Source organism: Abrus precatorius, unplaced genomic scaffold (assembly GCF_003935025.1).
Source record: "Abrus precatorius isolate BTA unplaced genomic scaffold, Abrus_2018 Scaffold1, whole genome shotgun sequence".
In the NCBI taxonomy this organism is placed as follows: domain Eukaryota; kingdom Viridiplantae; phylum Streptophyta; class Magnoliopsida; order Fabales; family Fabaceae; genus Abrus; species Abrus precatorius.
This window is the reverse complement of record NW_020874291.1, coordinates 4,084,961-4,112,788: the sequence shown is the minus strand read 5'-3', so window position 1 is coordinate 4,112,788 and position 27,828 is coordinate 4,084,961. Positions and strand designations below refer to the sequence as shown.

At 37.3% G+C, this 27,828-nt stretch overlaps 1 non-coding gene and 1 pseudogene across 1 annotated transcript; both read left to right on the top strand.

The window, feature by feature from the left end:
- The first annotated feature begins 579 nt into the window (after positions 1-579).
- Positions 580-684, top strand: LOC113861777. Its single transcript, XR_003504335.1, has one exon. It is a non-coding gene; the product is annotated as a small nucleolar RNA R71 (small nucleolar RNA).
- Positions 685-16,155: 15,471 nt separating this feature from the next.
- On the top strand, positions 16,156-25,034 carry LOC113854877 (annotated as a pseudogene).
- Positions 25,035-27,828: the final 2,794 nt, after the last annotated feature.

Below are 27,828 nucleotides of genomic sequence, written 5' to 3'. Positions count from 1 at the left end.
AATTGCAATCTATATCTATGTAATTAAATGCAAATTAACCAAAAATTAATAAACCTATGATATTTATTCAAAATGTGATTTCTATATTATTTTCACTAATCCCAGCTTTGTTGTTGCTGCAGCTGCTGAAAAGGAAATTTATTAGCATAAATATTAGCAGTATAAGCTTGAGGATTACCTTCCAAAGATTCAGTTTCCTGCAATGTGGGGCAACTATCAGTGAAGTGATCCGTAGATGAACAAATCCCACAAAGCATTGCTGGAATGGATGGAGGTGGAGGTGTATATGCAGCAGAATTCTTTTGGATGGATGCCAACTATTTTACCATAGTAGCCAACTCATCTAGTTTATGCTCCAACTTGTGTGAATCTGAAGTTTGAATTTCATTGACACTTCTGGACATAATGGAATTTTGCCTTGTAGCAAACTGTTGAGAGTTAGCTGCCATATTCTCAATGAGGTTTCTAGCGGCTGCAGGAGTCTTGTCAACTAGGGCTCCCCCACTAGCTGCATCGATCATGCTCCTATCCATTGGGTGTAAGCCTTCATAAAAGTATTGGATTAGGAGCTGGTCACTTATCTGATGATGGGGGCAGCTAGCACGAAGTCTCTTGAAACGCTCCCAATATTCATACAAACTTTCCCTCTCCAGCTGCCTAATACCACATATTTCCTTTCTTATTGAGGCAGGGAAAAATTTTTCCAGGAACAATCTCTTGAGGGTGTCCCAACTTGTAATAGAGCCAGGTGGAAGATAATACAATCAGTCTTTAGCCAAATCCATAAGAGAAAATGGAAAAGCCTTTAATTTCACATGCTCTTCAGGCACACCTTGTGGTCTCATTGTAGAGCAAACAATATGAAATTCTTTGAGCTATTTATGCGGATCTTCACCTGCAAGACCATGAAATTTAGGCAAAAGATGGATTAGGCCAGTTTTAAGAACAAAAGGGGCATCCACATCCGGGTATTGGATACATAAAGTCTGATAGGTCACGTCCGGTGCGGCAAGCTCCTTAAGTTTCAAGTCATTTTCTGCCATTTCTAAAGGTTCAGAATTTAAAGAATGCGGAGAAGAATATATAGAAGATGGAGAAAATGGTGAAAATGGTTCCTCAATATGTGCAGAATTTTGTCTACTAAGGTTCCTAAGATTTCTATGGAATGTCCTATCAATTTCAATATCTGGAGGATATAAATCTCCTGGATTTGATCTGGTCATTCATTAGGAATTGTCTATGAAAATTTGAAAAGAAGTAAACTAATGAAGCAGTAAAAATGCAGAAAAATTCAGATGACAATTATGCAGAAAAACTAACATCTAAGTGCAGTAAAATAAAGTATTAACACCAAACAGCAGAAATAGAAAGAAATTGCGATTATGGAATGAAAATATGCAACACACAAACACAAATTCTGCAGAATTATGCAACAGAAACAGGGTAATTGCAGCAAACGAAAATACAGTGTGGTAAACCAAAATGCAGAAATCAGAATTCAAACAATATACAGAAAACAGCAATTGGTTCTATCTAAATGCAAGATATCTCTACTTATCTATGTAACTACAACTATACTAAAGTATTCACAATGCAAAAGTTAAAAGAGAATTCACTAAATATGCAGAAAACAAAAATGAAAACAGAGCAAATAACATTTTTATGAAAAATCAACACCAATGTTCCCCGGCAACGGCGCCAATTTGATGATGGTTTATTTCGAGGTGTTTAAAAGATTTGTCGTAAATCCTCATCAAAATTTAAACAAATTAATGTAGTACTAGGGTAACCCTAGGTTGTCTCCCGTGAACATTGGTTATTAATCTTCATTAAACATGTTGAAGGCATTAATTGAACAAGCAATTAAAATGGGGGGTTTTGTGGTTTCAAATCAAAATAAAGAGCAATGAGCAAATGAGTTTAATTAATTCAAACAATAGAAGACAGCAATCCTTAGTTCATCCACATAGATTCTATCCTCATTCCACTTAAGATTTAACATTCATCCTCTCTTCCATGAATTAGGTTAATTTAACAAGCGAAAATCAACCTTATGGTCCCAACGACATTACGCAATTTGTTAGGCTTTAATCTCTCATCCCAAAATTACGCAACCTTAGAATTAAAACTAGGATTAAGCAATCCTTAGTTTAGAATCTCCTTAAAATGAAATTAGGGTTAATTGAGCAATACCCCCCTTATTCACCATTAATTCAATTCAAGAGACAAGGAAGAAGTAATTCATGAAAAGAAAGGAATTATATTATCATTAAATTCAAGGAACTCAAGAATCTATGCGAACTTACTAAGGATTACACAAAATTTAGCCCTCCATGGAAATGGGGGTCAAAAACGCAGTTGGGAAATGCAGAAAACTCATTAACATTAATGTAAAAGCAAGAGAAATGAGAAACCAAACCCTAGGTTGGACCCTTGGCTGTCACCCAAGGTTGCCCTAAGCTCTGGAAAATATCCTAAATTGAGTAAAGAAGAGAAAAGGTTCAAAAAGTGTAAGAACTCCCTACCCTAATTTGGTAAAAATCTATTTATACTAAAGCTGGCGCCGCCCAAAGTAATTACTCTCATTCTTTCATAGTAACCACGCGCAGCATCAGTTGGATTTTTCCTCTCTGGAGTGATTACTATGAATATTCATAGTAACCACGCGCAGGTTTGGTTGATTCTGGGCTGTTGTAGTTGTCACTTTAAGCTTTGAAAGTGATCACTTTGGTCCCTTTGCTGGAAGTGGCTTGCTGTAGTTGTCACTATCAATATTGAAAGTAGTTACTTTCACCTCAAATTCCTCAAAATCCAATGATTCTTCAAAATAAGCTTGGGAATCCCTGCCACATTATTCAAATGATCAAAACATGAAAAATAAACTATCTAAATCAATGTAAATTAACCAAAAACTAAGAAGCCTATATTATTTAGCCTAATTGGAATATTCATCTTATTTACGCTATCTAAGTCTATTCTTTTCTATAAAAAGTAATAAATGATATATAAAAATTTAGTAAAATGTGGATTCATCAGTATGATACCTTTGTTATAAGACCAATAGCTGTAAAATGCTAAGCATAGGCAAATGTAATGTCTATATGTGCACCTGGTGCGCAAAAGGATGAGAAAGAATGCATGTGAAAAGTAGAATGCAAAGTGAACAAGTGTGTGGAAAAGAAGAGTTAGAATTTGGCTTTCGATGGCTCACCAACCCAACTACATGGAGAGGTAGGTGTATTACTCAAGAATGAGAAAGGAGAAGCACTATGCTAAGATTTCTAGCTTAGGTTCCCTTGAACTAACAATGAGGCTAAGTATAAACCTTGATATTAGGGATCAAGATGGCTCCCTAGGAGTGCAAAAGCTAAAGATAAAAGGAGACTTTGAACTAAACTTGAAGCAATTAGAGGGAGATTATGGAGTGAAGGAACCCTCTTTGGCCTTGTATAGGGAAAAGATGTGCAGGCTCCTAGATGAGTTTGAGGAAGTGTAGTTGGAACATATTGTGCAGGCAATGGACTGATAAATAGATACATTAGCCACATGATATGTGTCATTTCGTAGTAATTTTTAATATATATTTTGGCTCTTATTTGGTTCCCTTTTGGCTAGTTTATACTTAAAGTTCCTTTTAGTTTGATGCAATTTACATTTCATGCCAAATGAAGTTTAGCCACTTAAATAGTAGTTATTTGATTTAAATATATAGTTATACGATGGTATTTGATCCTCTTTTCTTGTGCTAAATAAATAGTAAGGGCAATGGATGATGGAATGAAGAGTGGAAAGAAGAGAAGCAAAGTCCATCAAGCCTGCAAGTCTCGCTTGAGCAAGACATGACTCACCTGAGCAAGAACATCAAGCTACAAGGTGTGCTTTCTACGTTCACTTGAGCAGGCCCGTCTGGAACTGTCAAAGCGTCTCTGTATGAACTTCATAGGGGATTGGATGTAATTGTACCTTTTTAAGTATTTTGGTTCATTAATATAGTTTGTTTATTTTCCATGAGTTGAGTGTGTTTATCTTGATATTAATGCTTGTTTCTACCTTACAGAAAATTATTCATGATTTGAGAACTTGGGGTGAGTTGGGAAACTAACTTGGAACTCGACTAGGATAAATTAACAGAATAGGTTGAGATTCTAGGAATAGATTTTAATCTATTGTATGCTTAATAACTCTTGATATTAATGTTGGGTTATTTATTGTTTAGGTAAAGAATTATCACTCAATAAATATATCTTAGAATCTTGGGTAAGAGGAATCCAATGAGTGAATATAATGGGAGTGCATCGTAAGACCTTGGTATTTGTTCAAACTACATTACGACTAAAATACGAAATTAGTGATAGATGTGAACACTAAAATTTTGATTTAATTTTTTTTAAAAAAAAATGAAAAAATAAAAAAAATAAAAAATCTGAATTTTAATATTACAAAAGAAGAATGGAATCAAAAGGTTTTAAAAAAAAAAAAAACAAAAATTTATCTTAATAAAATAGGAAAATTTCAGAATTAATTTTTAAAAGGAAAATAGAATATGACAAATAATTAAATTCTTGAACCAATGTTACTTTATACATAAAAAAGGAAAAATTCAGAATTTTGGGCCTTTTGTGAAAACCCTAACAATAAAAGGAAAAAAGGATCATGGAGCAGGGGGAGACATCAGAGGAGGCTAAAAAATTTTTGAGAGGAGGCATTCTAAAACGGGGAGAGAAAAAGAGAAAATAAAGAGAAAGAAAGGTTAGTGGAAAGGAGGAAGAACAAGAGGCAAGCAAAATTTTTCAAGAACATCAAGTAAACTTCATCATACATTTTACACATTTTTCTTCTTCATACATATTTATATTTTGAATAAACATTTCCTATATCAAATCAATCTCAAATGATAAAAAAATATTTTAAACCACCATTTCAAATATCCATGTCTCACCACCTCTCCACCCATTCCTCCATCTATCATCATCCACAAACACAAAACTCACCATAAAAAAACTCTTTCCCTACCTTGTCTCATTTCTCTTCCTTTTGCTCTCAATAACCTTCACCACTCAAAACCATGGCCTCCATTAACCTCACCTCCACCCTTTCATAACCTTTTTTTGTTTTTTTTGGAGAAAAGCACACCCCTAACCCTAAAGTCCTTCTCTCTCAAATCTGAAAATTTAAAATTTGAGACCATTTTATCCTTTTTTATTTTTTATTATTTTTTTTGTCCGAATTTTTTTTTTTTTATCATTATTTAGTTCAACATATAATTTATTGTTTTAGTTTTATTTATTTATTCATCATCATTATTATTTGTTATTATGATAATTATTAATTTATTTAATGAATGAGTTTTTATTATTTTTTTTATTTTTTTTATGTTAACTTTGTTTAAATTATTCTATTTTATTTTATTTATTTAAAATCTCTTGATACCGTTTACTTTACAATATCATATTTGAGTTGATTTTTTTTTAAATTATTTCCTTTTTTATATTTCATTATTTATATCTTATTTTTTAGGATTGTTATCTTTTATTTTATTTATTGTATATTTGTATCATATTAATGCAATTTAATTTTATATTTATGATTATTTTATTTTATATTGTGAATACTAAATTACTTATTTTTTTATAATTAATTAATAAATAATAATATAATTGTATCAATTTATAATACTAATGTATAGCTTCTCTATCGTCATGTATTATAAATTGATAAAGTCTATGTGTACCTACGTTACCAAGACTTTATGCAATATTAACTTATCACATATTGTCATTAATTAATTAGTTAATCACTTTAATAATAATGCAAGATGTATTTCTCTTCTAAATACTAATTTACAAATCAATCAACTAATTTAAATCTAAATTATTTTATTAAGAAATAATTTATAATGCTAATGTGTAGTGTCACGACCCCTTTTATAAGGAACCGAGAACATTGTTTCTACATCACAAACTTATTTGAAATAAAGTATAGAAAATATAATTATGAAATTCTCTTCTCATTCAAAATAAAACAGAGTTTCTTACAACAAATATCCAACAGAACAACATAATATTACATTTAGTTCATAATATTCAAAAATACCCAAAATTATACTACGTAGCTCCCTCTACATGAGGTCTCAAAATATAGGGAAAAAGGACTTTAATGCAATATTACTCAACCCCAGCTTCAATCATTTCTTCACTGGCCCATCAGCCTGTGAAGTAGATGCAACACCTGCTACATCTGCTCACGTACCACCGTACGATCATCGCAGTACGCACGCACACAACGACATAGAAAGAAATGCAAGGGTGAGCTTACCAAACTTAAAATAAAATCATATATATAGAGCAAAATATTTCTCACAGCAATAATCCCATGCATTTCCAGCCCATCTAATGCACAGCATGAAAACGGTTTCCAACTAGTTTCACAGCCTAAGTAATCCAGAAGGAACCGAGCCGGTACGGGAGCGACCCATTCCGGTATCTGGATCCAGACAGCACAGCACAACAGCTCAGCATGAACTTACCGTTACACGTCTACCCACCTAAACATGTAACTCGGCTCTATAATGATGCAAAACATATATCTCAGCATGATGCACACCACCAAAATTATTTTAACAGCTCAGCTAAGGCAAGTTTAAGATAGATCAGCCAAAATCTCAGCATTTTAAATCAATTAACAGCAGTTACAACTTAGAAAATAGCTTTTATTCAATAGATCTAACAAAAATCATATCAAAACATCTTAAAATAGCATATTAAACCATTCAAAACGTAGTTCATAGGTTAAAGTAAACTCCCCTTACCTCAGAAAGATGATTCACACTAGATCTACCGAATATTACTTGTTTTAATGCAAGATTCACCGAAGATTCGGCTTTAGAACGAAGTTTCTCCTAAGAACACCATGAACTTCTATGAGAAAGAGAAGGAGAAGAGAAACGAACGGTAAATCTAGCATCAAACTTAAAGAAACTTACTTCAAATCCTTCAGAATAGACGTAGAATCTCAGATCTGGCGAGAAATTTAAGTTTAGGAAGGTTTAGTATGAGAGAAATGGTGGTTTTTGGCCTTAGAACCTTTGAGAACCTTGGATAGGGGTGAAGAAATGAAAATTTCGTGTGAAGCCCCCTTTTTATAGAAAATTTTTGAAATTTACTGTTCACCGCCGAAATTTACTGTTCATAGCCGGAAACACTGTTCACCGCCTTACTGTTCACGCCGGAAACACTGTTCAGGGCACTATTCACGCCGGAAAATACTGTGCACGCGTACTGTACACGCACTGTATGCGTATGTGACGTCAGCCATGACGTCATGATGATGTCACTGATGACGTCAGCAGTCACTGTACATACACGGTTTTCACTGTTCATACGCGGTTTGCACTGTTCATAGGCGGTTTTATTGTTCATATGACACTGTTCATACGGTACTGTTCACTTTTTTTTTTTAAAATAATTTCAAACTCCATCTAAATCTATTCTAGTACCAAATAATCCTTCAATTAACATTGAATAAGTATAAAATATTATAGATTACTCAATAATAAATCTCTATCCTAACAATTCTCCCCCCGAAAATAAATTTTCGTCCTCGAAAATTTTATCACTCAGAGAAAAGATGAGGGTACAACTTTCTCATTCTTTCCTCTAACTCCCATGTGGCATCACCAGTTACTGGGTCCCAAACAACTTTTACTAATCGAATAGATTTGCCTCTAAGTTCCTTAACTCTAGTATCCTCGATACAAGCAGCTGGGACCTCCACAAACAAATCATCTCGTAACTCCACAACATCAGGCTCAATTACATGAGACGAATCAGGAACATACTTTCTTAACTGCGACACATGGAAAACATTATGTAGTCTTGACAACTGAGGTGGTAGCGCTAATTCATAGGCTACTAGTCCTCTACGATGTAATATCTGATACGGTCCTATGAACTTAGGTGTTAACTTCTTGGCTCTTAAGGCTCGCCCCACACCTGTAGTGCGTGATACTCTCAAGAATACATGATCACCAACCTCAAATTCTAGAGATCTTCTGCGTCGGTCAGCATAAGATTTCTGTCGACTCTAGGTGGCTCTCAGCCTTTCTCTAATAAGTTCAACTTTCTCCTTAGTTTCTTGCAACATTTCAGGCCCAACCATCAAATGTATACCATCTTGGAACCAACAGATAGGGGTTCTACACCTTCTGCCATACAGAGCTTCAAATGGTGTCATATCTATACTCAAATGGTAGCTATTATTATAAGTGAATTCTACCAAAGGAAGCATATCCTCCCAATTACTCTTATGCTCTATAATACAAGTCCGCAATAAGTCTTCTAAGGTCTGAATAGTACGCTCAGATTGACCATCTATCTGCGGATGATATGCAGAACTCAACCTCAACTGTGTGCCCATAGCTTCTTGGAAACTCTGCCAAAACTGGGAAGTGAATCGAGGATCCCTATCAGAGATAATACTAGAAGGTACTCCATGTAACCTGACAATCTCTCTAATGTACAATTCTGCTAATTTCTCCAAGCTAAAGGTCATGTTAATTGGCAAGAAATGCGCACTCTTGGTTAGCCTATCAATTATGACCCACACGGCATCATGATTTTTAACTGTTCTAGGTAGATAGGAAACAAAGTCCATAGTCACATGGTCCCACTTCCACTCTGGAATTTCCATTGTCTGCAACTCTCCTGGAGGGCTTTGGTGCTCTGCCTTTGCCTTCTGGCAAGTCAAACAAGCTTTAACAAATTCAGCTATCTCTCGCTTCATGCCTGGCCACCAAAACATCTGCTTTAGATCTTGATACATCTTGGTAACACCAGGATGAATGTTGAGATTACCCTTATGTCCTTCTTCTAGAATTGCTCTCTTTAATGCAGTATCTCTAGGGACACAAACTCGACCTTGGCATTTGAGGATACCATCAGCACCTTTACTAAAACCCTTTGCTTTATCTGTCCCTAAGAGAAATACAATCCGACATAACATCGGATCCCACAGTTGTTTGTCTTTAATTTCTTGTAAGAAATTATTAGTCACCACAATTCGGCTACAACTAATCTTTTCAGGTGATAAGTCTACGTGTATGTTCAGGTCTTGGAATTGTTCTACCAAAAGAGTTTCACTAACTCTTAAGGAGAATGCCTGAACTACATTCCTACTTAATGCATCGGCCACCACGTTAGCTTTTCCTGGATGGTATTGGAGCTGAAAATCATAATCCTTAAGGAATTCCACCCAATGTCTCTGCCTCATATTTAACTCTCGTTGATCAAATAAATACTTCAGACTCTTGTGATCACTATATACATCAAACTGAGCTCCATAAAGATAGTGCCGCCATACCTTCAGAGCAAAGACCACAGCAGCTAACTCAAGATCATGGATCGGGTAATTTCGCTCATGAGTTCGCAATTGGCGAGATGCATAAGCTACCACCCTCTTGTCTTGCATCAACACACATCCCAATCCCTGATTGGAAGCATCACAGTACACCTCGAACGGTCGACTAGTATCAAGGAGAATCAACACTGGAGAGGAAGTTAGTCTCTGCTTCAACTCATTAAAGCTTGGTTCACATTCCTCAGTCCATACAAAGGGTTGATCACGGCGAGTTAACCGTGTTAATGGTGCAGCTATCTTCACAAATCCCTCTATAAATCTCCGGTAGTAGCCTGCTAGACCCACAAAACTACGAATCTCTGTGGCTGTTTTCGGCCTTTCCCACTGCAACACCGCTTCAACTTTGGAAGGATCAACTGCAATTCCCTTAGCGGATATAACATGGCCAAGGAACTTCACTTCCTCTAGCCAAAACTCACACTTAGACAGTTTAGCATACAATTGTTTCTCCCTTAAAACACTAAGTACAGTCCTCAAATGCTCTGCATGTTCCTCTGACGAACTAGAATAAATCAAAATATCGTCAATAAAGACTACCACAAATCGATCCAGGAAAAGTCTAAAGATCCGATTCATGTAGTCCATAAACACAGCTGGAGCATTTGTGACTCCAAAAGGCATCACTATATACTCATAGTGGCCATATCTAGTGCGGAAAGCAGTCTTAGGAATATCTTCATCCTTCACTCGGATCTGATGGTACCCAGACTTCAAATCAATCTTAGAGAATACCTTAGCACCTCTCAGCTGGTCCATCAAATCATCGATTCGTGGCAACGGGTACTTATTCTTAATTGTCAACTTATTTAACTTGCGATAATCAACACATAATCTAGAACTGCCGTCCTTCTTTTTCACTAAGAGAACTGGTGCTCCCCAAGGTGATACACTCGACCTAATCATCTGTTTCCGCATTAGATCCTCGATCTGCTCCTTAAGCTCCATCAACTCTTTCGGCGCCATTCTGTAAGGTGCTATAAACACTGGCTCAGCTCCAGGAATCAAATCTATAGAAAACTCCACCTCTCTACGTGGAGGTATTCCAGGAATATCCTCTGGAAAAATCTCAGGGAACTCTCGTACTACTGGTATTGACTGAAGGCTTTGCTCCACTTCTGCATTTATAACTCCCAATAAAACAAAACAAGATACTCCCTCACCTAAGGATGTTTCTACCTGGTGAGTAGAAATTAATTCCACACAGCCTTGCTGCTCAGGAAAGATTAAACACCTCCGGCCACAATCGATTAGCACACGATTGGCAGTTAGCCAATCCATACCCAGGATTACATCTAACCCTGACAATGGGATACAAATAAGGTTTACTTTGTACTTTCGTCCCTCAATTACTATGGGGCACCTAACACAAACTGTCGAAGTCTTAATCGAACTTAAAGTAGGTGTCGATACTACCAATTCACATCCTAGATCGCTCACTAGTAACCCTAAGGTTCTCACACAAATGTCTGCAATAAAAGAGTGCGTGGCTCCAGAATCAAACAATACAGAAAGAGAAGTACCTGTCACTACCGCTGTCCCCTGAACGAGATCTGTCACCTGGGCTGCCTCTGATGCAGAAGTAGTGAATACATGTCCCTCTGCTCTCGATCTGGTTGCTGTTGGAGCCCTAGTCACTTTAGGCCTAACAGCGTGCAAGGCGCTAGCAGAAGACGAAACTGCCCCACTAGGCGTAGGACAGTCCCTAACAAGATGCCCTGGCTGCTGGCACGAGAAGCAAACCCTAACATCAGCCTGTGGGCACTGGCTCAGGTAGTGTGGCCCACCACACCTGAAACATCTGACAATCTGCGGCACTAAGGCTCTAGGAGTGGAAGAAGTTGCTCCCCTAGGCTGAAATGTAGAAGTAGCAGTCCCTATTGGCACCGGGGCTGATGCTGCCGATCCTCTCGACTGAGATGGTCGAAATTGTTGTTGGCGTAGCGACCGACTGTAGGGGCCCTTCTTAGCACCCTTACTTCCATTATCATAGCTACTAGAAGCTCTACTAGATGGAGCCTTCCCAACTCCACCAACATTCTCTGCATTAAGACTCTCTATAATGGTGGCTTGATCCACCAAGTCAGCAAATTCAGTGATCCTGAGTGGAATCAAAATCCTCTTTATGTCAGTTCTCAGTCCGTCTGAAAACCTCTGACATCTCCACTCCTCCGAGGTCGGGTGAGAATAAAATCTGTAGAGCCGCTCAAACTGTATTGCATACTCATAGACTGATGAGTTTCCTTGCACCAAGTTTAGAAACTCTCGTTCTTTGGCAGCACGAACATGAGAAGGGAAAAACTTTCCCAGAAAACTACTTCTAAATACTGCCCAAGTGATGACTTCACCTCGGGCTTCCAGCATAGCACGAGCTCCGTGCCACCACATCTTTGCATCCCCTGTCAGCATATAAGTAGCATATAACACCTTCCTCTCTTCGGCGCAACCCATAGTTAGGAAGATCTTCTCAATCTCCCTGATCCAGAGTTCAGCAGCATCTAGTCCATCCACTCCCGTGAATTGAGGAGGATCATTCTTCCTGAACTCTGACAAACCATGGTATTCAGGAGGAGGTGCAGCTGAGGCAGTAGTTGCTGCTGCCTGTGCTGCAGCAGCGGCTTGGTTTGCAGCTTGCTGCTGCTGAATCATATCTAGACTCTGCCTAACAGTGGCTGCCATGGCCTCCATGGCGTGAGCCATTTGGTTCACGTCAGCAGGAAGGGGAGGGTTTGTAGCAGATCTCCTTGGTCTAGCCATCCTAATATATATAGACTAGCTTAGTTTACTAACGTTTAATACATTCAGCAATACCATCACATAACTATATTCACAGATTCAGCTTACAGTGATATATTCATATTTAGTATATCATAACAATTTAATCAATTTAGCATTGAGCACAACATCATATCAGCATTTCACACAACATAACAAACATACTTGTCTCAGCAATCATTTATAGCTTAGCTTAACAACTTTTTATTCATGCAGCATGAATCGCCTATAGCTCACCCCAGTATCATATACCAAAATTTTCTATATCAGTCATGTCTGAGAACTGAGGTGATCAAGCTCGTTCTCTCACAACTTGATGAATAGAAATCATGATATATGATTCACAGCTAAAATTCACATGTCTAATATGCACAACTGACGTCTAACAACCTCACCCCGTAGGTTTACCTAGACCATGCTCTGATACCACTAAAATGTCACGACCCCTTTTATAAGGAACCGAGAACATTGTTTCTACATCACAAACTTATTTGAAATAAAGTATAGAAAATATAATTATGAAATTCTCTTCTCATTCAAAATAAAACAGAGTTTCTTACAACAAATATCCAACAGAACAACATAATATTACATTTAGTTCATAATATTCAAAAATACCCAAAATTATACTACGTAGCTCCCTCTACATGAGGTCTCAAAATATAGGGAAAAAGGACTTTGATGCAATATTACTCGACCCCAGCTTCAATCATTTCTTCACTGGCCCATCAGCCTGTGAAGTAGATGCAACACCTGCTACATCTGCTCACGTACCACCGTACGATCATCGCAGTACGCATGCACACAACGACATAGAAAGAAATGCAAGGGTGAGCTTACCAAACTTAAAATAAAATCATATATATAGAGCAAAATATTTCTCACAGCAATAATCCCATGCATTTCCAGCCCATCTAATGCACAGCATGAAAACGGTTTCTAACTGGTTTCACATTCTAAGTAATCTAGAAGGAACCGAGCCGGTCCGGGAGCGACCCATTCCGGTATCTGGATCCAGACAGCACAGCTTCACGCCGGAAACACTGTTCAGGGCACTATTCACTCCAGAAAATACTGTGCACGCGTACTGTACACGCACTGTATGCGTATGTGACGTCAGCCATGACGTCATGATGATGTCACTGATGACGTCAGCAGTCACTGTACATACACGGTTTTCACTGTTCATACGCGGTTTGCACTGTTCATACAAGGTTTGTACGCGGTTTGCACTGTTCATAGGCGGTTTTATTGTTCATATGACACTATTCATACAGTACTGTTCACTTTTTTTTTTTTTTTATAAATAATTTCAAACTCCATCTAAATCTATTCCAGTACCAAATAATCCTTCAATTAACATTGAATAAGTATAAAATATTATAGATTACTCAATAATAAATCTCTAGCCTAACATGTAGCGACTCTACCTTTATGCGTTAGAAATTGTCAAAATCTATGTGTACCAACGTTACCTTAGGTTTTATATAATATAAATCTATCAAATAAAATTTTTAATGTTTTTTATTAAATGAGTATCTTCTTTAATCAATTCAAATAAAATTATTTTTTTAATTTATTTTCTTAAGTCATGTTTCAAATTTTGATAAATTAAATTACTATAATTTATTCATTTTATAAATATTTATAATATCGATGTGTAATTTACATTGCCTTCGATAGTCTAATAAATTATAAGAAGTTTATGTATAGCTTACGCTATCTTAAATTTCTTTCAATATTAATCATAATCAAAATTAAAATTCAAATACTCCATTTACGAATAAAATATTTCTTAATGATTTGCAGTATAGTTGTGTAATCTTCCTTCACTTTCTGTATTGTTTTCTCGTAGGGTACATGTATAACTGCATTATCTTGTATCCTAAACATTATAATTTTTACGAAAAATGATTTTAATTCTAAAATAAATTTTTCTTTTACTAAACTTAATTATAATCAACTAATTTCATAATTTTTAGATAGAACTACGTGGCTTTGAGTTCCCCATTGCATCCGGGGATACGTAGGAGCGGGAACCGTACCCGTCAAGTCAAAATAATTTTTAAAATAACCCGAATAATATTTTAATAAATAATATTTCTTCTTCTAAAATAAAATAATTAATGTTTAGGGGTTAAATAAATATTTTTCAAAATTAGAATAATTTTGTACAATTAATTTTAGGTAACCGTTTTTTAAACGGACGTTGTAGGGTGCTAATACCTTCCCTACACGTAAATGACTCCCGAACTCATTTTTTGGTTTCAAAGATCGTATTATATTTAAGTTTTTCCAAGGTTTTTCTTAAAAATAAACTTTGGTGGCGACTCCTCTGATATTTTGGAACGAGTTTGTCATCCGTCGTACCGTTGCAATCGCCCGGTTACGATAGATGGCGACTCCACTGGGGAAATCTTTTAGAGAGTCAAGCCTTTGATAATTGATCGTGCGAATTTGTCTTATTTTGTTTCTATTTGTTTAATCCCTTTCTTTTTTATTTATTTGAGTCAATTGTAGTGTTTCTTTTATTCGTGCATGTATTTCGTGTATGAATTGCGTAATCTCATTGTATGCTCATATTGATATTGTTATTAATCCTAGGGTAGATGACTATTGATAATTTGTATATTCTTGTGTTGTTTAATTTTTGCAGCTTTTTATTTTTGTTGAGTTGATAAGGTTTGTATGCTCCCTCACACACTACCACTTACACATTTATCACACACTTTGAGCGGGGCCCTATACCCGGGTCTGAGTATGCTTAGGATTAGAGGGGTTATGTAGCAGTGTCATTTTGGATGCACGTCCTATTTGGCTATCGTGAAAACCCTAGCTAGAGTTTGACCTTTTCTTGATGTCCCGCATCTAGTAGACTCCCTACTGTTGTGGTCAACATCAAGGATTGGATCTTAGCTCTAGTGACCTTTTAGGATTACAAGCCACCTTTTGTGAGTTTTTACACGTAAAAGAAAGTTGTAGATCTTTAAGTTAGACCCTTTAGGTGACCTGAAATAGGACACAAAAGGGGGTATTCTTTCCTTATTTATTCTTTTAGAAATTATGTGAATTATTAGTGCCTTAAAGTTTTTAAATAAAAAAGGAGAAGATTTTTTTATTTTTTTATTTTTGGAATAATATAAGGACTAGTAATTCACATGATTCTCTTAATTAATTTTTTCTTACATCATCATCATTTCATTTATCATTGCATATCATTTATTTGAATATCATGCTTATTGCCATCCTTGCGACACTTGTAATAAATTTAAAATCAGTTTTGAAATAAGGTTAAGGATGACAATTTGCATAATTTCTTACATAATTGCATTGTCATGTGAAGCATTACCCTTATAAGTATCAATTTAGATTTATCAAGAGAAAAAACTAAAAAAAAAACTTAAAAAGGGTGGTGATTCATATTGTTCTCGCATTATCATAGTCATCACATATTTGTTTCATTAATAAAAATCCTAGTAGATTATTGATTCATTTAGGATTAATGTTGATTCTTATATGGACATTTATCTGTTTAGAATCAATATTAATCCTTATGGCTACTAGGATCCTATGTTAATGAAACAAATACAAAATTTGAAATAATTTCTCATCATTTTCTTTTTATTCATAGGTTGAGGATCACAAAGTTTTTGAATATCTAAGAAAAATGAAAATTAATGTAGGATCAAGTAGCAATGAGATGATACACTTGAATTAAGAAAATTTTATATTTTGGTGATGATCCCACATTAATTCTTGTTTAAAAGGAAAACTTAAAGATGTTCAACAACTGTGATGATTCTTCAAGTTTTCAATTTTCTCTTTAAACATGTTCTTCATTGTGTTAACTTCTTTTTGACTGCATCATTTTTTTATTGCATCACTCAAACTATTTCAAAAAATTAAACAAATATAACGGGGAAACATTTTCTAAAGCATCCTTATAGAACTCGCGCTCAAGCAAGGATCATGGATGAGTTAGAGGAGCACAATGAAGAACTGAGAAACGATGTTAATCAGTTGAAAGAACAAATGGCACAAATCCTAGAGGCACTGAAGTCTTTAGAGAGAAGAACCACAGAGGGGACCCCTATTCAAGCACCTCCAGCACAACCCACTCCTACCTATCCACCAGGTTTTACCCCTACACAAGGACCGTCCCAAAGTTTTCCTCCTCATGAAACAAGGGTGCCTTTGACCTTACATGTAGAAAGGCCTCCACAACAAGCTTTCAATCAACAAGATGTCCAATTTCCCCCATATGGCCTTCCCCATGGTTATACACCACCGATAGCTGAGAACCCACCAAACACTAGCCAACCACCAAACCAACCGATCCACCACCAACCACAAATCACTAATCCTAACTTTAATGGAAACCCAGCCATATCACCATTCCATTCCCATAAGACCTTAGAAGAACCCCAACCCAATTACTCAGAGAAGCACTTCCAATCCAGAGAAAAATTACAAATATTGGAAGAAAGATTGAGAGCTATCGAGGGGAGCAGCTATGGCATTGGGGAAGCTGCAGATCTTTGTTTAGTCCCAGATGTGATAGTTCCTCCAAAATTCAAAGTGCCTGATTTTGATAAGTACAAAGGAACAACATGCCCAAAGAGTCATCTGATCATGTACTGTAGAAAGATGGCATCACATGCCTATGATGATAAGCTGCTAATTCATTTTTTTCAAGACAGTTTAATTGGAGGAGCTTTGAGTTGGTATATGCATCTTGAGCGTACTCGTATTCGTAGTTGGAAAGACTTGGCTGATGCTTTCCTAAAGCAATATAAGTACAACATTGATATGGCTCCTGATAGATTACAACTGCAGAATATGTTAAAGAAGGAGGATGAGACTTTTAAAGAATATGCCCAGAGATGGAGAGAAGTTGCAGCTCAAGTGGAGCCCCCTTTGTCTGAAAAAGAAATGGTGGCTATGTTTATTGATACTGTTCAATCACCTTTCTATGATAGAATGATTGGAAGTGTTTCGTCAAACTTCTCTGATATTGTGATTATCGGAGAAAGAGTGGAAGGAGGAATGAGGAGTGGTAAGATATTTCACAATTCGGGCGGACCCTCCAGTTTGAAGAAATTTACAAATGGTCCAGGAAGAAAGAATGAGGGAGAGACTAATGCTATAGCCTTTCACCCAAGAGAAGTTCCTTTCATCAGACCTAACCCTGCACCTTTTCAATTCCAACCCACATTTCCTGTCCCTCAAATGTCTTACCCATATGTCAATGCTGTTTCACAGAATCCAAGTCTCCAATCTTATCAGCCACGACCCTACCAACCTGCTCCGCCTACTTTTCCCATAGCACCACCCATGAGACCACCCCAGCATTGGAACCAAAACCCAAATCCCAACCAAATAAGACCCCAAAACAATCAGGAAAGGAAGCAAGTTCAATTCGACCCAATCCCCATGTCCTACACTGAGTTACTACCTCGCCTATTCCAAAGTTCATTAGTTGTACCCTGCCCAATGAAACCTGTAGAACCGCCCTATCCAAGAGGGTATGACCCAAACGCTAAGTGCGAGTATCATGCTGGTGGCATTGGTCATTCAACAGAGAATTGTAGGGCATTAAAGTTCAAAGTGCAAGACTTAATTAATGCCAAATGGCTAAATTTCAAGGAGGATAATCCTAACATTAGGAGTAATCCCCTACCCAGGCATGGAGGATCATCGGTAAATGCCGTCGAGGAAGAGTCTACATATGTTTTAAAGAGGAAAGTTGAAAAGGTTACCACTCCTCTTAAGATTATTTTTGCTGAGCTGTGCAAGACTGACTTGATCAAGGGTTTTGTACATGAAGGAAATATATGTGATTTGCACCCTGATGCAGACCACTCCATTGAAGATTGTGAAGAATTCAAGCATGTTCTACAAACCTTGATGGACAAGCATCTGGTCCAAATTGGACACCCTAAAGAGAAAAATGAAGTTTTGACTGTCGATGGGCAATCCTCAGCTTTCCCGAAACCTTTGGTCATTCATTACACCAAATGTATGAATACCCCAACTACCAACGGACCTAGACCCATCACTATACAAGTACCGGCTCCATTCACTTACAAGGACAACAAAGCAGTACCATGGAAGTATGATGCAGGGGTTTACGTTGGCAATTTTAAGGAAAACCAAACACAAGGTGTCAATTCTGATATTGTCGCCGTCTCAAACATTGCTGGTGTTGGTGGGATGACCCGTAGTGGTCGTATTTACACACCTGAGAAGCTGAGAAAGGAGCGAACAAAAGAGATAGAGAGATCCTCAAAAGGGAAAGCCAAAGTGGGCGAGTTTGAAGACGCTGACGAAGAGAAAATGCCTGAAATAAAGAAAACGGTGTCAGATGAAGAAGCTTGTGAGTTTTTGAAATTTATTCGGCAAAGTGAATATCAAGTTGTGGAACAATTAAACAGAACTCCAGCACGGATATCTCTTTTATTGCTGCTGTTGAACTCTGAGCCACATAGGAGGACTCTTTTGAAAGTGTTGAATGAGGCTCATGTCAGCCATGATATCACTACCGACAAGTTTGGAGGCATTGTTGGTAATATTGTTTCAAACAATTATCTCACCTTCGCTGATGATGAAGTACCTGCCGAAGGAATGGGGCACAATAAAGCACTGCATATTTCTGTGAAATGTCGAGATCACATTATTGCTAGAGTGCTTATTGACAATGGGTCTTCTCTGAATGTGATGCCAAAAGCAACATTGTCAAAATTACCTTATGATGGGTCGCATATGAAACCCAGTGCCATGATAGTAAGAGCTTTTGATGGAACAAGAAGAGAGGTCATTGGAGAAATTGAAATCCCAATCCGAATCGGTCCTTGCACTTTTCAGATTTTGTTTCAAGTAATGGACATCGCGCTAGCTTACAGCTGTCTTTTGGGGAGGCCTTGGATTCATTCTGCAGGAGTTGTACCATCCACATTGCATCAGAAACTGAAGTTTATCATTGATAATAAGTTGGTGATTGTCTCTGGTGAAGAAGATGTGTTGGTGAGTAAGCCTTCGTCCACTCCTTATATTGAAGCTGTTGAAGAAGCTCTAGAGACCTCTTTTCAGGCTTTAGAGATTGCAAATGCTACTTATGTTGGAGAGGGAGCTCCAATCTTAAAGCCTCGATTGTCTAATACATCCATAATGACTGCTAAAGTCATGCTCGATGGAGGTTGTCAGTATGGATACATGTTAGGGCAAGTCATATCGAAAGCAACAAACTGGTTACAGCTCCATGAGAATAAGGATAGATTTGGGTTGGGATACATGCCCACTAAAGCTGATAAGAGAAGAGTCATGGAGGAAAAGAAAGAAAGAAGATTAGCCAGGTTGGAAGGTAGAGAGCCTAAGACTGAAGGGGTCCCCATTTGTGATCTTCTGAAAAGCTTCTATAGTGCTGGATTTGAGTTTCAAGACTTAGTGGCTGCTGCTGCTGATGTGGATACACATGAAGAAGAGGTTGTGGACCTAGTCCGTACTTGCCCGCCAAACACAGAAGTTGGCAATTGGGAGATCATTGAGTTACCTGTGATTTTTAATAGCTATTCAAAGTAATCCTTGAAGTTAATCCTATTGTTTGGTTTCAAAGCTTTAGGATATCATTACTTTTTGAAAACGCTGATATATGATTTCTTTTTGTAAATTAGGACACATGTTTCCTTTTAAGTATATTTAAATGAAATGTGTTGTTCGCAATCTAACACTAGCAAGTGCACTAGGATTGCAGCAAGTGATGAGTAAATTTAAGATCAGAATATCGTCTCCACAGGGAATTTAGGTTTCAAGTACCACTTCATAGAATTATAACCATTTGAGCCATACGAATTTTTGAAGGAGATTTGTAACATATAACAACAATAAACCAAAGCAATTAAAGCAAAGAACTTGCAGAGAAACAGGGTATAAGATTTGTGATGAAATGAAATAGCAATGAAGGATAGTTAGGAATTTACTTCACAAGAATATCAATATCAATCCAATTAAATCCTCTGAACATTCAAGCAATTGAATAATTGACAATCAGTTTCACATATATCTAGCCAAAGATTAATTCCTTAACTCATTGACCCTAACAATCCACTAAACCTCCCTAATCCCTTAGGTGAGATTCAATTTCAGGTTGCATTAAGAATTAGAACTATAAGATTGCAGAATTAGGTCTCCTTATCCCTAAGAAATCCCTAAACTCTGGTTGCCAATTCAGATCGGAGCAAACAATCCAATTCCCATTGGTAAAGATTCCTCTTGATTAATCAAATGAATTTCCATTCAGAGATTGCATGAAAAGCAGAATTAACAACTCAATTAATCCAAGAACTTAAAGTTCAGAAGATAAAGTCGAATCAATACATCAATTCGAGTTCCATAAACCCCTAACTATGGGAAATTAAGCACACATTGCAACAAAAACAGAGAAAGAAGAAAAAGAATCCAGAGCAGCCATGGCCACGAGCTCCAATCCGATCCCTCTTCTTGGAGCTTCAAGCTTCGACCCCAGTCTTCTCTCCACTCTCTCTCAACGAGAATCTAACTAACAAAACAGAAAATGAGCAACCGATCCCGGTTTTCGCGCTTCAATCATGTATATATAGAAACCCCAGTTCTGCGTGTTGTCACTTTTCTTCACAAGAGTAACCACGCAGAAGCTTTATGTAGTGCGCGTGTTCACTTTCAAGAGCAAGAGTAACCACGCGCAACTTGCAGAGTTGAAGGCTTCTCTGGAACATTCACTTTTATTCAGAATAGTGGCAACGCAGGAGGTCAAGGGCTGCGCGTGATCACTTTCATGAGTAATAGTAACCACGCGCAAGCTGTCCTGATACAAGTGCCTCTGGAACGCTCAGTTTCGCTGGCGAAAGTGACAACGCGCAGTTCCTCAGGAATAGAGTCTTCTCTAGAACGTTCACTTTCGCTGGTGAAAGTGATAACGCACAGGCTCCTCTTCTCATTTAGGCTCTGGAATGATCACTTTCACTAACAATAGTGATCACGCCCAGCCTACATCCCATAATTCTTGTATTTTGGAGTCCAACATTGCCGTTCTTCCTCTTCCTTTCCATTGATAATCCATTTCCATGACTTTTGCTCAGATTATTCCTTCAAAAACAAGATAAATTCCTTAAGAACTAAGCATAAATTCTACAAATGCGAAAATAACTACAAATTGAAATAAAACTTTCAATCATTCTCTTTTTCTGAGTTTTTCTGCTTTCTTCATATATTTTCCTTATTAAATGAGCTAAAATTATGCTAAAATATCAGTAAAAATATGGATTCATCAAAATGCGATTTGAATTCTCAGTAATCTTTCGTGTCTTTTTCTTTATCAGTTGAATCTTGTCGTTTATTTTCTTTTTGTCTCAACTCTCGCACAATGCAGATTCGAAAGTGACATGTCTGAAAGTAACAGTGCTAATATCTCATCCACTAATTTTGATTGTCCCATTAATCAAGCTGTCGAAGATGATAGTGATGTTGATTTACCCTCAGAATTTCTAAGATTGGTTGATCAAGAAGTGAAAGAGATCCAACCTCATGATGAACCCACTGAGACAATCAATTTAGGGACTGAGGATGATAAGAGAGAAATCAAAATAGGCACCCTTATGAAAAAACAAGAGCACGACAAGTTGATTAAACTCTTGCATGATTATAATGATGTCTTTGCATGGTCTTATCAAGATATGCCAGGTCTAGATGTTGACATAGTCGAGCATAAATTGCCACTAAAACCAGAGTGTTTCCCAGTTAAGCAGAAATTAAGGAGAATGAAGCCTGAGATATCATTGAAGATTAGAGAGGAGGTCAAGAAGCAATTTGATGCAGGTTTTCTTGCTGTGGCCAAATACCCTCAATGGGTTGCTAACATTGTGCCAGTTCCCAAGAAAGATGGAAAGGTTCGGATGTGTGTTGACTATCGGGATCTAAATAGAGCCAGCCCTAAAGATGATTTTCCATTGCCTCACATTGATATGCTAGTAGATAATACAGCTCAACATTCATTTTTCTCTTTTATGGATGGTTACTCGGGTTATAATCAGATCAAAATGGCTGAAGAGGATATGGAGAAAACCACATTCATTACACCTTGGGGCACCTTTTACTACAAGGTCATGCCTTTCGGTTTGAAAAATGCCAGGGCAACATATCAAAGGGCGATGGTGACATTATTTCATGATATGATGCATAAGGAGGTTGAAGTCTATGTGGATGATATGATTGCCAAATCAAGGACCGAAGAAGACCATGTTATGAATTTACACAAGTTGTTTGAGCGGTTGAGGAAATTCAAATTACGCTTGAACCCTGCCAAATGTACCTTTGGGGTGAAATCAGGCAAATTGTTGGGATTCATAGTAAGTCAAAAGGGAATAGAGGTTGATCCTGACAAGACAAAAGCAATCATGGAAATACCGCCTCCTCGCACTGAAAAGGAGGTTCGCGGATTTTTGGGGAGACTGAATTATATTGCTTGATTCATATGCCAACTAACTGCCACTTGTGAACCAATTTTTAAGTTGCTACGGAAAAATCAGCTGATGGAATGGAATGAAGATTGTCAAGAAGCTTTTGAGAAGATAAAACAGTATTTACAAAATCCCCCGATACTAGTGCCGCCAGTGTCAAGGAGGCCGCTCATTATGTATTTGACAGTGTTAGAAGGATCCATGGGGTGTGTTTTAGGTCAACATGATGAATCGGGTCGGAAAGAGCACGCCATTTATTACTTGAGCAAAAAATTCACCGATTATGAAGCTAGATACTCTTTGTTAGAGCGAACTTGTTGTGCCTTGGCTTGGGCAGCTCGTAGATTGAGGCAATATATGTTGAGTCACACGACTTGGTTGGTGTCAAAAATGGACCCAATCAAATACATCTTTGAGAAACCAGCCCTTACTGGAAGGATTGCTCGTTGGCAGGTCCTATTGTCAGAATATGATATTTTGTATGTTACTCAAAAGGCAATCAAAGGTAGTGCTCTCGCAGATTTTCTAGCTCATCAACCGGTGAATAATTACCAGTCAATACAGTATGAATTTCCTGATGAAAATATAATGGCGCTGTTTAACGAGAAAGAATCTTCAGTAAAAGACGAATGGGTCATGATGTTTGATGGTGCTTCTAATGCACTCGGACACGGGATTGGTGCTATACTGATTTCCCCAGAGAGGCAATATATCCCAGTCACGGCTAGATTATTATTTGATTGTACGAATAATGTAGCTGAATATGAAGCATGTGCTATGGGAATTCAAGCAGTTATAGAGTCAAAGATTAAAATTCTCGAGGTATATGGTGACTCAGCTTTGGTTATTCACCAGCTGAAAGGTGAATGGGAAACCCGAGATGCCAAATTGATCCCTTATCAAGCCTATATCAAGGAATTGGTGGGGTATTTCGACGAAATTACTTTCCAGCATATTCCTCGTGAGGAGAATCAATTAGCCGATGCTTTAGCCACTTTGTCATCAATGTTTGTAGTAAGTCAAAAGGAAGATATGCCATTCATAAAGATGCAACAGCTTGATCATCCTGCCTATTGTCAAATGGTTGAAGAAGAATCTGATGGTAAACCTTGGTATAATGACATTAAAAATTTCCTCAAACACCAAGAATATCCATTAAATGCTGCTGAAAATGACAAAAAGACGTTGAGGAGGTTAGCAATAAGTTTCTTTCTAAACAGAGATGTGCTCTACAAAAGGAATCATGATATGGTTCTGCTTAGATGTGTAGATGCTTCAGAGGCACAAAAGATCATGGAAGAGATTCATGAGGGCTCATTTGGGACTCATGCCAATAGACATGCTATGGCAAAGAAGATTCTACGAGCGGGATATTACTGGTTGACAATGGAGGCCGATTGCTTTCGTTATGTAAAGACATGTCATAAATGTCAGACATATGCTGACAATATTAATATTCCTCCAACAAATTTGAATGTCTTATCATCGCCCTGGCCTTTTTCAATATGGGAAATTGATGTAATTGGACCCATTGAGCCTAAAGCCTCTAATGGTCACCGCTTCATTTTAGTTGCTATTGACTATTTCACAAAATGGGTTGAGGTTGCCTCGTATGCTAGTGTGACCCGAAATGTGGTGGTGAGATTCATTAAAAAGGATTTGATCTGTCGGTATGGCCTCCCAAGCAAGTTGATAACAGACAATGGCACTAATTTGAACAACAAAATGATGAAAGAATTGTGTGACAACTTCAAGATTCGACATCATAATTCCTCTCCCTATCGCCCAAAGATGAATGGAGCAGTTGAAGCAGCCAATAAAAATATTAAAAAGATCATCCAAAAGATGGTAGTGACATACAAGGATTGGCATGAAATGCTGCCATTTGCCTTGCATGGATACCGAACTTCGGTTCGTACTTCAACTGGGGCAACTCCATACTCTTTGGTATATGGAATGGAAGCAGTACTTCCTATTGAAGTCGAAATTCCCTCTTTAAGGATAATAATGGAGACCAAATTGGAAGAAGCAGAATGGGTGCAATCTCATTTTGATCAATTGAATCTCATTGAAGGAAAACGGTTGAATGCGTTATGTCACGGTCAACTATACCAGAGAAGGATGAAGAAGGCTTTCGATAAAAAGGTTCGCCCGAGAGAATTCAGTGAGGGAGATATGGTACTTAAAAAGATTTTGCCAACGCATAAAGATTATCGTGGCAAGTGGTCCTCGAATTATGAAGGACCATATGTGGTGAAAAAGGCTTTCTCAGGAGGGGCTCTAATCCTCACAAACATGGATGGACAAGATCTTCCAAACCCCATCAATTCTGATGCTGTAAAAAAATACTATGCTTAAAAATATATGAGGGTGATGAGCCAGAAGTTTTTATATTATGTCTAGACTCCTACGCTCTTTCTCTCGCATTTCCTTTCGTTCTGGCTCCAGTTCCTCCTCCTCCTCTCCAACTAAAACAAATCTCTTTAATGACCAGGAGAACCATTCTCCTGAAATCACACCCAAACACAACCTCTTCGACGAAGAAGTTCGTTTTGAAGAGATCAATCAAAGTATGGATGACTGGACTATTCCAGTCATTCCTCAGGATACATTATATGTTCCTGAAGACCAACCCAAGAAAAACAGTTTTGATTATATTATCAAGACTGTTGAAAATAATATCCCTTTAGGGAAAGGCATAGGGGAAGAATTTCATCTCCTATCCAAATCCTCCCTCAATGACCATAAAAGAAAGTACAAATACCTTCACATAGGATGTGTTCAGGTAGCAATTAAACCTTTGATAGACATAGGCATAGATGCTGCTGTCTTAATTTGTCTGAGAGATACTCGTCATAATAAGTTTGATGATTCTCTTATAGGAACAGTTGAAACCAGCCTCGGTCAAGGTCCGATTTATTTCAACTGTTTTCCAAACAAAACTGTGAGTCTTATGGATGAACACATCCTAGACTCCTTGTTTCTCAATATTTGCTTTCATGGGTTAGACATGAAAGAGGGATCTATTCCCGCCGCTTTGATCTATAGGATTCAGTATAAGATCATGAATTCTTGTGCTTCTAGAGTCCTCCTCAAGCCTCAAAAGGGAGAAACTACTTTGTTTATCACTGATATGACAAAGGCTAATGTTTCTCTACCTAGAGTTATCAAATGGGATGAGGTTACTCTCCCAGAAAAATGGGTGATGGATAAAGCCTCACCCAGTGTTCCTCGTCCTGCTCCTCAAATACAGGATATCTCACAGGACAATTCTGGAAAGGTTGAAATAACCTTTGATAGGAGAAACTCTTTCTCCTCAAGGATTGATGCTTATAGTAATCAATCTGACTTTGTTTCTGCTAGAAGATCTTTCTCTTCTAGATCTTATGTTAGACCTGATATCCCTAGGTCTGTTAACCATGACCCATCGCTAAATCTTCAAGGTTTAGACACTTCTTCTAGGATTCCTAGAAATGTTTATCAGACTTCTGAAAAAGAAGACGAAAATCAGAGTATCCAATCTCCAACTTACTCTTCCCTTAATGAGTCTTATGATGTTATCTCATAAATTCATTATAGATAAGGAAACCCTTAGGAAAGATTTCTACTCTGAGGATTGGAAACCTCAAAGAGAGTGGTTCTTTCAAAATTATAGGGGAAAAGACAGAACTGTCATCCAAGAGAAATTCTATCAATTTCTCGAAAAGGTCAAGCAAAATATTCCATTCTTTGATTGGTATCATGCTTATACCATTCGTAATAATATTGTTTATCCATGGCAAGAGGATATTATTAGTACCTCTTCTGCTAATGTCATCTCCTGGCAGATCAAAGATGGTCAAATCATCCAAAGTGATTTACCACCCACATCTCAATACCAGTTACCCAATTTAAAAGACAAAGGCGGTAACCCTGTTACTGCTACCCCTTTTAAGTCTAAAAATCCTGACGAGTCTATCACTCCTCATGACATCCAAGGTCTCATGGAACAGGCCAACTATACCAATAAATATCTCCAGGTAATAGGTGAAAAAATCTCTATTAATCCTGTTAAACCTAAGGTTGAAGAAATGGCTTCTTCATCTTCTCAACTTCAATTAGAAAAACCCTTGTTTAAACCTTTTAAGATTAGTGCCAAAGCTAAGCAAAAAATCTTAGAACTCAGGCAAAAAGAAAAGGCCAAGGTAAATGAAGAAAACCAAAATGAGTTGCTTAGTAAAATCACTAGCCTCCTCACTACCATTCCTGACACTCCTCAACCTTCTGAAGAGTCTAGTGCTAAACCAAGGACTAGGTCTCTTACTAAAACTGTCAATACCATTTCTAAGGCTGATTCAGAACATTATTCTGAAACAGATTCTGTTTTAGCCATCAATCCAATTAACAATTGGAAAAATTCTTCCAAGCTTTATTATAATAGGGCTACTGCTCCTGATCTTGTTTTAGAAGAAAAACAAGATTTTATTCAAAGTTTTAATTCTAATGATATTTATATTTGGAATATCGATGGATTATCTGAATATAATATCATTGCCAAACTTCAAAATATGTCGGTTGTTGCTATGGGATATTTTACTAATCAAAATATGCCTGAAGACACCATTGTCTATATTTTAGTCGCTGGCTTTACGGGCCAACTCAAAGGCTGGTGGGATAATTATCTCACTGAAGCTGACAGAGATAACATTCTCTCTGCAGTCAAAATTGATGATAAAGGGAAAACCATTGTCAGTGATAATGAGCGTCTCCCCGATGCTGTGTATACGTTATTATACACAATATCTCAACATTTCCTTGGTGATCCTTCTCTTTGGAGAGAGAGATCCGGTGAGTTACTTTCAAAACTCAAATGTGATTCCCTAGAACATTTCAAATGGTATAAAGATACCTTCATGTCTAGGGTCCTTACTAGGGAAGATTGCAACCAAGCTTATTGGAAAGAAAAATATCTTGATGGTCTTCCTAAAGCCTTTGGAGATCTTATTAGAAGTAAACTCCGAAGTCGTTCTCCCACTGGAGAAATTAATTATGATAATTATGATTATGGTCAGCTTACTGCTATTATCATCCATAGTGGTATTAAAGCCTGCCAGAAAGATAAACTCCAAAAAGAGCTTGCCAAAGAAAAGGCTTTGAGCAAGAAAGAATTAGG